Here is a 15,376-nt window from a genome sequence, read left to right as displayed (position 1 = left end):
ACAACAGGCACGTACTATTTGTACAAGACGTCATATGATTTTGTGGACACAATTTTGTTACAAAAGGGGAGTTCGCTCTTTTAATGGGTCGTCTAAAAAGAGGTTATTGCTGTAAAGCTTCTTCATTGCAAAATGTCAATTTTCTGGTTACCCTAAAACAATCTTAACAAAACAAACCACAACACCAACCTTAACAGTATATGTTTGAACCAAAGGCGTGGACTGAAAAAAGTTTTGTTTGTTCGTCCAGCTCCGTGCTGGTCTGTAAATAATCCAATCAGGGCCAGAAAATCCAGTGATTAACATTATGAGCATCGATCTACGCAATTAAAAACAATAGCATGAATTCCATCATTTCATCAACTCTGATCCACAACGTCGCCTCTCACAACAGGCATGGGTTTTTGATGACCTATTCTAGCCTGGAATCGACAAGGGAACGGGTGAGGGTGGAAGTTACGTACCTGTCGACGTAGGGGATGTTGTTGGTGAAGGAGCAGCTGGAAAGAGAACAACAGACACATACTATTTGTAAAAGACGTCATGTGATTTTGTGAATTCAAAAGGCGAGTTCTCTCGTTTTAATAGGTCGTTTACTGCTTTAAAGCTACTTCACTGCAAAATGTCAATTTTCGGGCTACCCTCAACAAATCTTAACAAAACAAACAACACCGCCAACCTTAACAGTATATGTTTGAACTGACGGATTGGTCTGAAGACAGTTTTGTTTGTTCGTCCAGCTCCATGCTGGTCTGTAAATAATCCAATCAGGACCAGAAAATCCAGTGATTAACATTATGACCATCGATCTACGCCGTTGAAAACAGTACATGAAATCCGCCAAGTCACCGACTCGTGGGTTGTAGCCTGGAATCGACACAGGAACGGATGAGGGTGGTAGTTACGTACCTGTCGATGTTGGGGCTGTTGTTGGTGAAGGAGCAGCTAGAAAGAGAACAACAGACACGTAATATTTGAACAAGACGTCATGTGATTTTGTGGATACAATTTTGTTTCAAAAGGAATTTGCTCTTTCTAATAGGTCGTTTAAATGTGTTTATTGCTGTAAAGTCACCTTCTACAACATGTCATTTTTTCGGTTTCCCTCGACATATATTGTTGTTTAGTTATCAGCCAACGGAAAACAAATGCTAGATGTCCATCATCAACCTTAGCAGTATATATTTGAACTGGATGAATGCTGTGAGGATAACAGTATTAAGATAAAACCTACCGCTCAACTTGGAAACTCCATCGCACGTAAGTGATCTTTTGCTGTTGTCACATCTAAACATAACACTGACATTTCCCAAACGATCAGATGAGACATTGAAGAAGTGGTCCTGGACAGTGTCGGTGATGTTGTGCGTGGTCTGGTTCTGCACCAAGACGTCTGTGACACTGCCTGTAGTTAGATCAAACCCAGCTTGTTGATAACAGTAGTAGCCTCTGATGTCCACTGTCAGAATGAGATTTGTACCTGGCTCCAGTACATTGGTGTCTGTATCACTGCTGATGTTGCACTGTGGGGGACCTGGTCGGTAAATCATGTAAATGTTAACTTTAATTTCTGGTGTTTAAAAGAGAAAAGTTTCATTCAGCAAAAAGCATTTATGCATTTACAAGCACTTGAAAATTGAAAATATCTGAAGTAATATATTTTTTTCTATTTTCTCAGTGAATAGATACTGAATTGAACTTATAACAACTCTAAAATTCAGACTCACTTTTTAACAACCTCTTAACTCCACTACAACTCAGGTCAGTGCTCATGACGTCACATGCAAACGACACCGTGACGTCACCAAAACGTGAAAGGACAATATTGATAGTTTTGTTAATGACGTCAGTCGTGACATCACTGACGTTGTGTTTCGTCGACAACGTCTCCATGACAGCACCAGTGGTAAGGTTAAAGCCAGTTTCCTGGGAGCAGTAGTAGTCGTTAATATACACTGTGACTGTCTGGTTTGTGCCGAGCTCAAGGGCGTCTGTGTCCACATCACTGCTGATGTTACATTCCGGAGTTTCTGTTGACAGGAAATACTCAAAGTGTTGATGATTCCAAAAATGACATTATCAACTTGACACCACTAAAGTTACGTTGGAAACATAACCCGTTCAGGTGTTGGTTGGTTGGTTGGTTTGTTGTTTAACGCCGCACTCAGCAACATTCAAGCTATATGACGGCGGTCTGGACCAGACAATCCAGTGATTGATATAATGACCATCGATCCACACTATTGGGTGTTGTAGACAGTATATATATATATATATATATATATATAAATATATATATTTAGTTACAATTTATTTATATTTGACCGGCTGATAACATTTTACATATTAAAGCAATATTCATTAATGTAACTTGTCTGATGTCCGAATGTCGACGCCAAATATTTGTTATCGCCTGTCCACTCAAAACGTTTTGATACGGATACCTGCACGTGTTGTGGCGTATATACTCAATGTGTGATTGCATAATATTATGTTTTATCCTGAGCCGTCGCTATATATAAGATGAACAACAAAACGAAAATAGCAATAGCGGAACAATTTGGAATTGACGAAAAATAGTAAAACGTAAATTTATAATGAAAGAGACAGAGGTCAAAAGTTTACATAAAAAGTATTTGTTGGTTAACCTTTTAAATTTGCATTTGTTGGAAGGCTTGTCGATATAGTCCCCAAGGACCCGTTGATGGAACCATTCTATTTTGACAATGATGACTTCACCGGCGGGGATTACGGGAAATAATATAGGTCCCCAGCAACCTATGCTTGTCGTTAGAGGTGACTAAATGGATCGCTTGGTCGTTGACTTGGTTGATGTATGACACCGAATCTGGCCTCCCGATCCATTTAGTTGCCCCTTACGACAGTGACACTTACGACCAACAAAGACATGTTCTGGGGACCTGTATTGTTACCAGGAATCTACATGGTTTATGGCTAGATCCGATGATCTATTATCTGTCGAAATGTTTTGTGTAAATACTCACTAGCTGCGGTGAGATGACACACGTCTACAGGGATGGCACCCACTACATTCGCATCCACGATCGTCCATGTTCCAGCATCATTCACTCCGACACTGTGTATAGTGAGTGTAGAGTGTGTACCATTAAGTGTGGCCCTGTATCCAGCCACCGGGCTGCAGCTGGGGTTGCAGGTGACGACATACCGACCGTCAGTTGGTCGTACCCATATAAAGCCTGTATAGTTGCTTATGTCACCAGTTATGGTGTATTCTGTCTTCAGTGTTGCCACTCCACCTGGACACGGGGCTTTTGTAGAAAATACACCTACAGTAGCAATGAAACACCAACCACTACAAGGCAGATCTACTTCAGAATTTACCACAGTAACTGTTTTTAGTTTATGGAGGTATTTTAGTAAAAATCGGTGCTCATATTGTGTAATTACCTCCTTAATTGCACGTTTCTATTTTACTAAATTGTTATAAATAAATAAGTCAACAATAATAAATTCACATCAAATGTAGACACCTCCACGAAATCAGTGACATCGTTTTTATTACATATGTTTAGCCAATCAGGAAACAGCATCCGCTAGTGGACTTTTCTTATGTTCTGAAGATTTATAGAAACAAGAAAGCAAGCACAGTTGCTTGGGCAAAAAAATATTTCATACATAAATGTGGAGTGAAAAGCAATTCTAAATCATATGATCATACTTAATCGTTACATTAAGTGAAAAAACAATTAAATGATATTTATTTAACCTGGCTACTTTTTCAGAAAATAACATTAACATTTAAACTTACTTACCATGGATGAAAGTCACACTCAGAACCAGTAATACATGTACTAGGTTTTGTTTAACCATCATTTTCAACAAACTGGAAAGAGAAATACACAGCGAGATTGTTACATTTTTCTCAACTCAGTCTAGATAAGGACAATATTTGTCATATTTAACTTTTTGGCGTCTGCAAACATTAACTATCATCATATCGTTTTTTGAAAGTATGTGCTTTTATGAGAAGTGAAGGTGGCACAGTGGGTAATGTGTTCGCTCATCACACCGAAGGAGCGGGATCAGTTCCCTCATGTGTAAATTGTGTGAAGCTCATTTCTTGTGTCCAACGCATTGGTTTTGTAGTGCCATTGCCAACATCAGCGTAAAACAATCCTCATTCACTTCATTATGTAAATAGGTTACGAAAAAAAAAAATCCTTGTTTGACATAAAAAAGTAAATAAGCACTTTCTGTATATATATTTGGTAAAATGTATGAACAAAATTGATAACGTACTGCTTGTACCACTTGCTGTCGTAGAAATATCTGAAAATAAATAACGAAAAACACATAATTTAAGAAATATGTACATTGAGCTGTAAAATATTTCCCAAACCTATCCCATGCAACAATATATTGTATTCAAAAGGAAACTACGTTTATAACGAACATGCTTACAACGAACTAACGTTTATAACGAACTTATTTTTGGTCCCGGACATTTGCTGTATATATGCTTAAAATATGCTTACAACAAACGACGGTTATAACGAACTAATATTATTGGTCCCTTTGAATTTGTTATAACCGTGGTTTACTGTACATGAACAATCATGACCAATCAGCTTCAGTAACGTACAGAGAGTGCAGCTTACATGGTACAAGAAGGGACATTTAACATTTGCCAGCCAGAGTTTTGAACCCTCGTGTTATAATGTCCACTATCTGGAATCCTTGTGCACAAGTATGAAAGACATCTTTTCTTTCTTGAAGAGATCCATGTTGAGTTGATTTTAGCATTGCGTCAGCTTTGGATCTATAAATAAATTGTACATGTTGAGGTGATTAACCCCAGTTTATTGTGTCACCCGGCATGTGGACACGTGACTCCACTGAACTATTCCTCAATAATCCGTCTGAGTGCATAACCTGTTTCGCTCACCTGGTCATTGATATAAATAGCTCTAGCCAAATAATTTAATCGATCAATTCTCGGACCCTTACAAGGAACATTCGGTTGTCTTCTGAGTCATGTTTTAACATACAACACACAGTCACGTTTTCGCCACTTCATTATTCGATTTTAAAGTTCGGAAACAACTATTTACAGATTTATATATACAGGGTCACCCTCACTCTGTAACAAATCCTTAACCCTCTCTTTCTCACACACACACACACACACACACACACACACACACACACACACACACACACACACACACACACACACACACACACACACACACACACACACACACACACACACACACACCATCACACACCTCCCATCCGCCCAACACCCACCCACACCCATACCCTCACCCCCCCACACACACACACACCCCCCCCACACACACACCCACACCTTCATCCTCACCCACACCAACACCCACACACACCCTCATCCTCACCCACACCCACACCCTCACCCACACCCTGACACTCACACACACACACTCGACCTCACCCCACCCCACACCACTGACACCCACCCACCCACACCCTCACCCACACCAACACCTACACCCACACACATCAATAAATATATATATAATTATATCAGTCCCCAGCACTGCATCACATATAGTTCACGTAACTTTGACCAATTTCGTAAATCGCACTTGAAAGCTGCATGTAATTCATACATTAGATCATGTCATAACCTTTCAAGACAACTGAATGCACGAACACCCACCATGATGTATGATGTTATAGAATATACAACATAACAGACCCTTTCATTTCAGTACAAGTCATAACATAATGATACACATAAACTTACAAGTACCAGATACAAAAGCGTTGAGGTGATAGTATTGGCGGTAAATGCGCCCCGTGGACCGTCATGCATTGTGCAAGCTACCTCACAAACCACCCAACTTACACAATACAGCCTTCGTATATATTTGTATTCAGTATGATAGATAGGTACACAATCGATCATGTACATGAATGTAAATACATAATTCCAAGCGTCTCACCTTTTTGGCTGATGTAACGAACCAAACTATACTTTTCAAAGTGTAGTCCCAAGCACTGCCAAGTAATCCCGTTCAGATCAATCCACTATGTTGGGGTTTTGTCTCGTCATGTGCGTGACATCGATATGTGCATAGGCATGTTGACCGTGTCAACTGCTACTTGGGGGCCAGCATAGCAGGGTCGTAAGAGGCGTCGCTATTCGCTCTGCAGCACTGTGTCCGTTAGGCGTACCAGAGGTCTATAACTCTGGGTTCGAATCTGCCATAGTCACCCTGACCATGTTTCTAGGTGTGTCAGCACTGTGCCTGTGTTTAAATGGTACAGAACAATTATTTTTTAATATTCTGTGATAAGATTTTTCAATTTTGCTGTAAAACTAACATTAACATTTCTTAATCGATTTTCAAACAGTCTAACCAAATTTGACACTTTCATTACAAGGGAAGAATGTAGGAGGGCTGTAACAGATTATAGCAGATGGTCATGATTATACCGAGTCGCATACGTTTGACTCCATCACGATACAGTGTTTTCCTTTTTGCTAGATGAAAAGTCCACTTCAATGTTCCTGAAATGTTCAGCACTGTTTATGTATATCGCTTCAATGTTCCTGAACTGTTCAGCACTGTTTATGTATATCGCTTCAATGTTCCTGAAGTGTTCAGCACTGTTTATGTATATCGCTTCAATGTTCCTGAACTGTTCACCGAAGTAGATATTATTAGATCAATACGAATGTTAACAAATCATGTAATGCGCAAGGCATGTAATGTGTAAACTGCTGTAAATAATCTCGATACCACTTGAGCACATTTAGACAAGACATGAGACTTCGTTTATATACAATGCGGGGGCACGGATGGCCAAGACGTATAAGGCGCCGCGATTCGCTGTTCAGAGTTGCGTCCCTTGGGCACGCCAGAAACCTATGATTGTGGGTTCGAATCCCGGCTCGCCCCGATTATTTTTCTAGGTTTGTCAGCACCATACCCGTGCTCGTGGGTTTCACCGAAGTGGTAAACGTCTGAGACCTGCATCACTTGGGGCTTTCCTCCCACATTAAGCTGACACGCCGTGATATAACTGGAACACTGTTAAAAGCGGAGTTAAACCCAACTCACTCACTCATTATATACAATGCGCCATATATTAAGTACACATGCTTGACATACTCAAGCTATGTTCCTGAAGTTTTCAGCACTGTTTATGTATATCGCATCAATGTTCCTGAACTGTTCAGCACTGTTTATGTATATTGCTTGAATGTTCCTGAACTGTTCAGCACTGTTTATGTATATCGCTTCAATGTTCCTGAACTGTTCAACACTGTTTATGTATATCGCTTCAATGTTCCTGAACTGTTCAGCACTGTTTATGTATATCGCTTCAATGTTTCGGAAGTGTTCAGCACTGTTTATGTATATCGCTGACATCTGACACCCTGGTGTGCGTGTGAGGGTGGTTGGAAGAAGGTTTGTGGGTTGTGGGTAGGTGTGTGGGTGTTGGTGTGGGTGTGGATGGGTGTGAGTGTGGTCGTGGGTGTGGGTGTGGGTATGGGTGTAGGTGTTCGTGTGGGTGTGGGTGTAGGTGTTCGTGTGGGTGTCTGGGTGTAGGTGTGGGTGTGGGTGTGGATGGGTGTGGATGGGTGTGGGTGTGGGTGTGGGTGTGGGTTTGGGTGGGTTTGGGTGTTGGTGTCTGGGTGTGGGTTTCGGTGTGGGTGTGGGTGGGGATGAGGGTGGTAGGTGTTGATTTTGGTGAACACACCTCCCGTAACTCCACCAGACACCAGACCTCGTGCATCACAGCAACCACATAATGTGATATCCAGATGATATATAACCATTATGCTATGAGTGTAACAAATTCAATAACCATGATAACGTCTATGGAAGGCATTTAGAAGTGATACACATAAGGACGATAAAGGCGTAAGCATCTACTCTGAAACGTTGTGTTCCTCATAATAGGGTGGTCGGGTAGCCAAGTGGTTAAAGCGTTCGCTCGTCACGCCAAAGACCCGGGTTCGAAGCCCGACATGGGTACAATGTGTGAAGCCCATTTCTGGTGTCCCCCGCCGTTATATTGCTGGAATATTGCTAAAAGTGGCGTAAAACCAAACTCACTCACTGACTCACTGACTCACTCCTCATAATAAAGAAGTTGACATCCATATATTCTCTTATTCTTTCATCATTGCCGCCTCAAGGTAATTAGTTATGGTTATCAAATGATAATGATATATTTATTATTTCGTTAATGTTCAACGAGCCTGTAGATAATCGAATCAATCCAGTGATTGATATCATGATCCACGTCGGTGTGCGATGCCACCCAATCAACCTAGTTACGAAATCTGATCGACCAATCCATCTTGTACGATAAAACATAGGTTTCCGATGGTTCAATGTTGGGACCACCAAAAGGAGCTGCTTGACTTGTGCTGTGAGGCATCCTTATAAAGCCCTAAGCTATATATGTAATTTATGTCATCACCTTCTACATCCACAGTTGACATATCAATAACTGTCAAGGCATATAGCGGCCCGTCACAAACTTTAGTAATCTCGCCTACCCACATGTGCAGTGATGTTATCTCTATATTATAATATGTGTACAATTATTAGTCGATCTTATGTCTTACGCTTATTAGGAATATTGATTTTACTTGGCCATATGTTGGCCGCAAAGTAACCTTTGTTTTACTTTGTTACAGACCTTATTTCCCCCCACATCGCCTGTGATTATAAGGCCACAGAGCGCTGAATTTCACCGAAGTAGATATTATTAGATCAATACGAATGTTAACAAATCATATGTTATGAACGCAAGGCATGTAATGTGTAAACTGCTATAAATAATCTCGATACCACTTGAGCACATTTAGACAAGACATGAGACTTCGTTTATATACAATGCGGGGGCACGGATGGCCAAGACGTATAAGGCGCCGCGATTCGCTGTTCAGAGTTGCGTCCCTTGGGCACGCCAAAAACCTATGATTGTGGGTTCGAATACCGGCTCGCCCCGATTATGTTTCTAGGTTTGTCAGCACCATACCCGTGCTCGTGGGTTTCACCGAAGTGGTAAACGTCTGAGACCTGCATCACATCGGGCTTTCCTCCCACATTAAGCTGACACGCCGTGATATAACTGGAATACTGTTAAAAGCGGAGTTAAACCCAACTCACTCACTCATTATATACAATGCGCCATATATTAAGTACACATGCTTGACATACTCAAGCTATGACGTTGTGTTCACCGTAGCTCTGCACGCACTGCTGTTTGTTGGTGATTAAAGCAAGTGAAAACTTGTCGATTGAAGTATGTAGTCTAGAGCAGAAACCTCGTTGTGTATATAATATAAAGTTTGCGTGACATGGGTTTGAAGTCGCTTTTGACAGTGTTTCAGGTATACCACGGCGCGCCAGCTTAACGTGGGAGGAAAGCCCGTAGTGACAGAGGTCATATATGTTTGCAATTCGGTTGGAAGCCACGAGAACGGAAAATGGTGCCGACAAATCAACAAACACAAATGCGCGAATTTGGGATTCGACCCCACTAAAAGTGCACCGAGGTCTCATGAAAGCAACTCTGTTCAATGAAGACGGTGTGTTAGGCTATTTGGCCTGCCATTCACACTCGATGGTAGAAATAATCACAACAATAGCTGATAACATTTAATTACAATGATTTTCAAGTTTCATAATTTTTATATACTTTTACATTCAACCTAACATATACGGTTAACCATGAATTTCCGGGGTAGAATAGGTCTTCAGCAACCCATGCTTGTCTTAAGAGGCGACTAAAGTGATCGGTGGTTAGACTCGCTGACTTGGTTGATGTATGTCAAAGTATCCCAATTGCGTAGATCGATGTTCAATATATGAATCACTAGGTCCGGTCTCGATAATTTACAGACCGCCGTCATACAGCTGGAATATTGCTGAGTGCGGAGTTAAACAACAAGCAAACAAACAAACAAACAATACAGTTTGGGTATTTAACGGGGTAACAAATTTAAATTATTTGGTATTTACATTATAACTAAAATCTACCAACACATGATTCCATACAATTCATAAATTGTTTCCAGCTAGATACAATGTGTATATAGTTTCTAACCAAATGTTTAGCATTTTAAGACTTGTCATATTGTAATGTACTATATATTATACAGATAGGAATATATCTGTTCATGTTTCGAGTGACCATAAATAACATTGTGGGGATCACAGTGTATCCTTTTCGCAAGAGTGAATAATATTCCCCATTATACACACGGAGAGTAAAATGAGGTCACAAAATCCCTTTTCGCAAATGACGTCCAATATCTACATCATGCAACTTGTTTACACTCAGCATCTGGTGTTAGGGTTTAGTCTACCCTGACACGCTGTTATTTGAACGTAACAGTGAGCACATATTTGGAAGCATTTGTTGTGAGTCAGGCGTTTTCACGCTTTTATTACTATATCAGCAACATCACGGTGGGGGCCACCAGGAATAGTTCACACATTATACCCACGTTCGGAATCAAGCCGGGGCCTCGGCGTGACTAGCGAACACTTTCACCTCTAGGCTAACCCTAAATGTTCACCGTGTGGCCCCGAATAATTGCGAAAATTGTCAAATTACTTCCCATTGACTAACTCAAAGTCATAAAGTGGAGGGGGCAAGGAGGGGTCCAGTTGTCTAAGGCGCCGCGATACGCTGTGCAGTGTCGCGTCCCTTGGGCACGCCAAAAACCTGTGATTGTGGGTTCGAATCCCTGTTCGCCCCGATTAGGTTTCAGCATAGATAGAGTTAGTGAGCGGGATGGAGTTAGTGAGCGGGATGGAGTTTGTGAGCGGGATGGAGTTAGTGCACGGGATGGAGTTTGTGAGCTGGATGGGGTTAGAGAGCTGGATGGAGTTTGTGAGCTGGATGGGGTTAGTGCACGGGATGGAGTTTGTGAGAGGGATGGAGCTAGTGAGCTGGATGGAGTTAGTGAGCGAGATAGAGATTGTGAGCGGGATAGAGTAAGTGAGCGGGATTGAGATTGTGAGCGACAAAGAGTTATTGAACGGGATGGAGTTTGTGAGTGGGAGGGAGTTTGTTAGTGGGATGGTGTTTGTGAGAGGGATGGAGCTAGTGAGCTGGATGGAGTTAGTGAGCGAGATAGAGATTGTGAGCGACAAAGAGTTATTGAACGGGATGGAGTTTGTGAGTGGGAGGGAGTTTGTTAGTGGGATGGTGTTTGTGAGAGGGATGGAGTTAGTGAGCGAGATGGAGTTTGTGAGCGGGATGGAGTTTGTGAGTGGGATGGGGTTAGTGAGCGGGATGGAGTTAGTGAGCAGGATGGAGTTTGTGAGCGGGATGGAGTTAGTGCACGGGATGGAGTTTGTGAGCTGGATGGAGTTTGTGAGCTGGATGGAGTTTGTGAGCTGGATGGAGTTTGTGAGGGGGAGGGATCTGGAGTTTGTGAGCTGGATGGAGTTTGTGAGTGTGATGGAGTTTGTGAGTGTGATGGAGTTTGTGAGTGTGATGGAGTTTGTGAGAGGGATTGAGTTTGTGAGTGGAACAGTGTTTGTGAGAGGGATGGAGTTTGTGAGCTGAATGGAGTTTGTAAGAGGATTGGGGTTAAAGAGCTGGTGGGAGTTTGTGAGCTGGATGGAGTTTGTGAGCTGGATGGAGTTAGTGCACGGGATGGAGTTTGTGAGCTGGATGGAGTTTGTGAGCTGGATGGAGTTTGTGAGCTGGATGGAGTTTGTGAGTGTGATGGAGTTTGTGAGTGTGATGGAGTTTGTGAGTGTGATGGAGTTTGTGAGAGGGATTGAGTTTGTGAGTGGGACAGTGTTTGTGAGAGGGATGGAGTTTGTGAGCTGAATGGAGTTTGAAAGAGGATTGGGGTTAAAGAGCTGGATGGAGTTTGTGAGCTGGATGGAGTTTGTGAGTGGGAGGGAGTTTGTGAGAGGGATTGAGTTTGTGAGTGGGACAGTGTTTGTGAGAGGGATGTAGTTTGTGAGCTGAATGGAGTTTGTAAGAGGGATAGGGTTAGAGAGCGGGATGGAATTTGTGAGTGTGATGGAGTTTGTGAGTGGGACAGTGTTTGTGAGAGGGATGGAGTTTGTGAGTGGGATTGGGTTGGTGAGCGGGATGGAGTAAGTGAGCTGGATGGAGTTTGTGAGCTGGATGGAGTTTGTAAGCTGGATGGAGTTTGTCAGTGGGAAGGAGTTTGTGAGTAGGATGGTGTTTGTGAGAGGGAGGGAGTTAGTGAGCGAGATGGAGTTTGTGAGCGGGATGGAGTTTGTGAGTGGGATGGGGTTAGTGAGCGGGATGGAGTTTGTGAGCGGGATGGAGTTAGTGCACGGGATGGAGTTTGTGAGCTGGATGGAGTTTGTGAGCTGGATGGAGTTTTTGAGGGGGAGGGATCTGGAGTTTGTGAGCTGGATGGAGTTTGTGAGTGTGATGGAGTTTGTGAGTGTGATGGAGTTTGTGAGTGTGATGGAGTTTGTGAGAGGGATTGAGTTTGTGAGTGGGACAGTGTTTGTGAGAGGGATGGAGTTTGTGAGCTGAATGGAGTTTGTAAGAGGATTGGGGTTAAAGAGCTGGATGGAGTTTGTGAGCTGGATGGAGTTTGTGAGCTGGATGGAGTTTGTGAGTGGGAGGGAGTTTGTGAGAGGGATTGAGTTTGTGAGTTGGACAATGTTTGTGAGCTTGATGTAGTTTGTGAGCTGAATGGAGTTTGTAAGAGGGATGGGGTTAGAGAGCGGGATGGAATTTGTGAGTGTGATGGAGTTTGTGAGTGGGACAGTGTTTGTGAGAGGGATGGAGTTTATGAGCTGGATTGAGTTTGTAAGAGGGATGGGGTTAGAGAGCTGGATGGAGATTGTGAGTGGAATGGAGTTTGTGAGTGGGATGGTGTTTTTAAGAGGGATTGAGTTTGTGAGCTGGATGGATTTGGGGAATGTGATGGAGTTTGTGAGAGGGATGGAGTTTGTGAGAGGGACAGTGTTTGTGAGAGGGATGGAGTTTGTGAGCTGAATGGAGTTTGAAAGAGGATTGGGGTTAAAGAGCTGGATGGAGTTTGTGAGCTGGATTGAGTTTGTGAGTGGGAGGGAGTTTGTGAGAGGGATTGAGTTTGTGAGTGGGACAGTGTTTGTGAGCTTGATGTAGTTTGTGAGCTGAATGGAGTTTGTAAGAGGGATAGGGTTAGAGAGCGGGATGGAATTTGTGAGTGTGATGGAGTTTGTGAGTGGGACAGTGTTTGTGAGAGGTATGGAGTTTGTGAGTGGGATTGGGTTGGTGAGCGGGATGGAGTAAGTGAGCTGGATGGAGTTTGTGAGCTGGATGGAGTTTGTGAGCTGGATGGAGTTTGTCAGTGGGAAGGAGTTTGTGAGTAGGATGGTGTTTGTGAGAGGGAGGGAGTTAGTGAGCGAGATGGAGTTTGTGAGCGGGATGGAGTTTGTGAGTGGGATGGGGTTAGTGAGCGGGATGGAGTTTGTGAGCGGGATGGAGTTAGTGCACGGGATGGAGTTTGTGAGCTGGATGGAGTTTGTGAGGGGGAGGGATCTGGAGTTTGTGAGCTGGATGGAGTTTGTGAGTGTGATGGAGTTTGTGAGTGTGATGGAGTTTGTGAGTGTGATGGAGTTTGTGAGAGGGATTGAGTTTGTGAGTGGGACAGTGTTTGTGAGAGGGATGGAGTTTGTGAGCTGAATGGAGTTTGTAAGAGGATTGGGGTTAAAGAGCTGGATGGAGTTTGTGAGTGTGATGGAGTTTGTGAGCTGGATGGAGTTTGTGAGAGGGATTGAGTTTGTGAGTGGGACAGTGTTTGTGAGAGGGATGGAGTTTGTGAGCTGAATGGAGTTTGTAAGAGGATTGGGGTTAAAGAGCTGGATGGAGTTTGTGAGCTGGATGGAGTTTGTGAGCTGGATGGAGTTTGTGAGTGGGAGGGAGTTTGTGAGAGGGATTGAGTTTGTGAGTGGGACAATGTTTGTGAGCTTGATGTAGTTTGTGAGCTGAATGGAGTTTGTAAGAGGGATGGGGTTAGAGAGCGGGATGGAATTTGTGAGTGTGATGGAGTTTGTGAGTGGGACAGTGTTTGTGAGAGGGATGGAGTTTATGAGCTGGATTGAGTTTGTAAGAGGGATGGGGTTAGAGAGCGGGATGGAGATTGTGAGTGGAATGGAGTTTGTGAGTGGGATGGTGTTTTTAAGAGGGATTGAGTTTGTGAGCTGGATGGATTTGGGGAATGTGATGGAGTTTGTGAGAGGGATGGAGTTTGTGAGTGGGACAGTGTTTGTGAGAGGGATGGAGTTTGTGAGCTGAATGGAGTTTGAAAGAGGATTGGGGTTAAAGAGCTGGATGGAGTTTGTGAGCTGGATTGACTTTGTGAGTGGGAGGGAGTTTGTGAGAGGGATTGAGTTTGTGAGTGGGACAGTGTTTGTGAGAGGGATGTAGTTTGTGAGCTGAATGGAGTTTGTAAGAGGGATAGGGTTAGAGAGCGGGATGGAATTTGTGAGTGTGATGGAGTTTGTGAGTGGGACAGTGTTTGTGAGAGGTATGGAGTTTGTGAGTGGGATTGGGTTGGTGAGCGGGATGGAGTAAGTGAGCTGGATGGAGTAAGTGAGCTGGATGGAGTTTGTGAGCTGGATGGAGTTTGTCAGTGGGAAGGAGTTTGTGAGTAGGATGGTGTTTGTGAGAGGGAGGGAGTTAGTGAGCGAGATGGAGTTTGTGAGCGGGATGGAGTTTGTGAGTGGGATGGGGTTAGTGAGCGGGATGGAGTTTGTGAGCGGGATGGAGTTAGTGCACGGGATGGAGTTTGTGAGCTGGATGGAGTTTGTGAGCTGGATGGAGTTTTTGAGGGGGAGGGATCTGGAGTTTGTGAGCTGGATGGAGTTTGTGAGTGTGATGGAGTTTGTGAGTGTGATGGAGTTTGTGAGTGTGATGGAGTTTGTGAGAGGGATTGAGTTTGTGAGTGGGACAGTGTTTGTGAGAGGGATGGAGTTTGTGAGCTGAATGGAGTTTGTAAGAGGATTGGGGTTAAAGAGCTGGATGGAGTTTTTGAGCTGGATGGAGTTTGTGAGCTGGATGGAGTTTGTGAGTGGGAGGGAGTTTGTGAGAGGGATTGAGTTTGTGAGTGGGACAATGTTTGTGAGCTTGATGTAGTTTGTGAGCTGAATGGAGTTTGTAAGAGGGATGGGGTTAGAGAGCGGGATGGAATTTGTGAGCTGGATGGAGTTTGTCAGTGGGAAGGAGTTTGTGAGTAGGATGGTGTTTGTGAGAGGGAGGGAGTTAGTGAGCGAGATGGAGTTTGTGAGCGGGATGGAGTTTGTGAGTGGGATGGGGTTAGTGAGCGGGATGGAGTTTGTGAGCGGGATGGAGTTAGTGCACGGGATGGAGTTTGTGAGCTGGATGGAGT

General features: G+C 43.3%; 2 pseudogenes; both read right to left on the bottom strand.

Annotated features, from left to right (window-relative positions):
• Nucleotides 1-887: 887 nt before the first annotated feature.
• The window catches only part of LOC139472782 (uncharacterized), a 94,356-nt pseudogene continuing 79,867 nt past the window's right edge, over nucleotides 888-15,376 (bottom strand).
• LOC139472571 (putative uncharacterized protein DDB_G0290521) lies at nucleotides 13,334-15,214 on the bottom strand (annotated as a pseudogene).

The sequence above is a fragment of the Haliotis cracherodii genome, unplaced genomic scaffold, assembly GCF_022045235.1.
Source record: "Haliotis cracherodii isolate W230 unplaced genomic scaffold, xgHalCrac1.p SCAF_25, whole genome shotgun sequence".
NCBI classification, from domain to species: Eukaryota; Metazoa; Mollusca; class Gastropoda; order Lepetellida; family Haliotidae; genus Haliotis; species Haliotis cracherodii.
The sequence above is the reverse complement of the archived record's forward strand: the minus strand, read 5'-3'. Positions and strand labels throughout refer to the sequence as shown.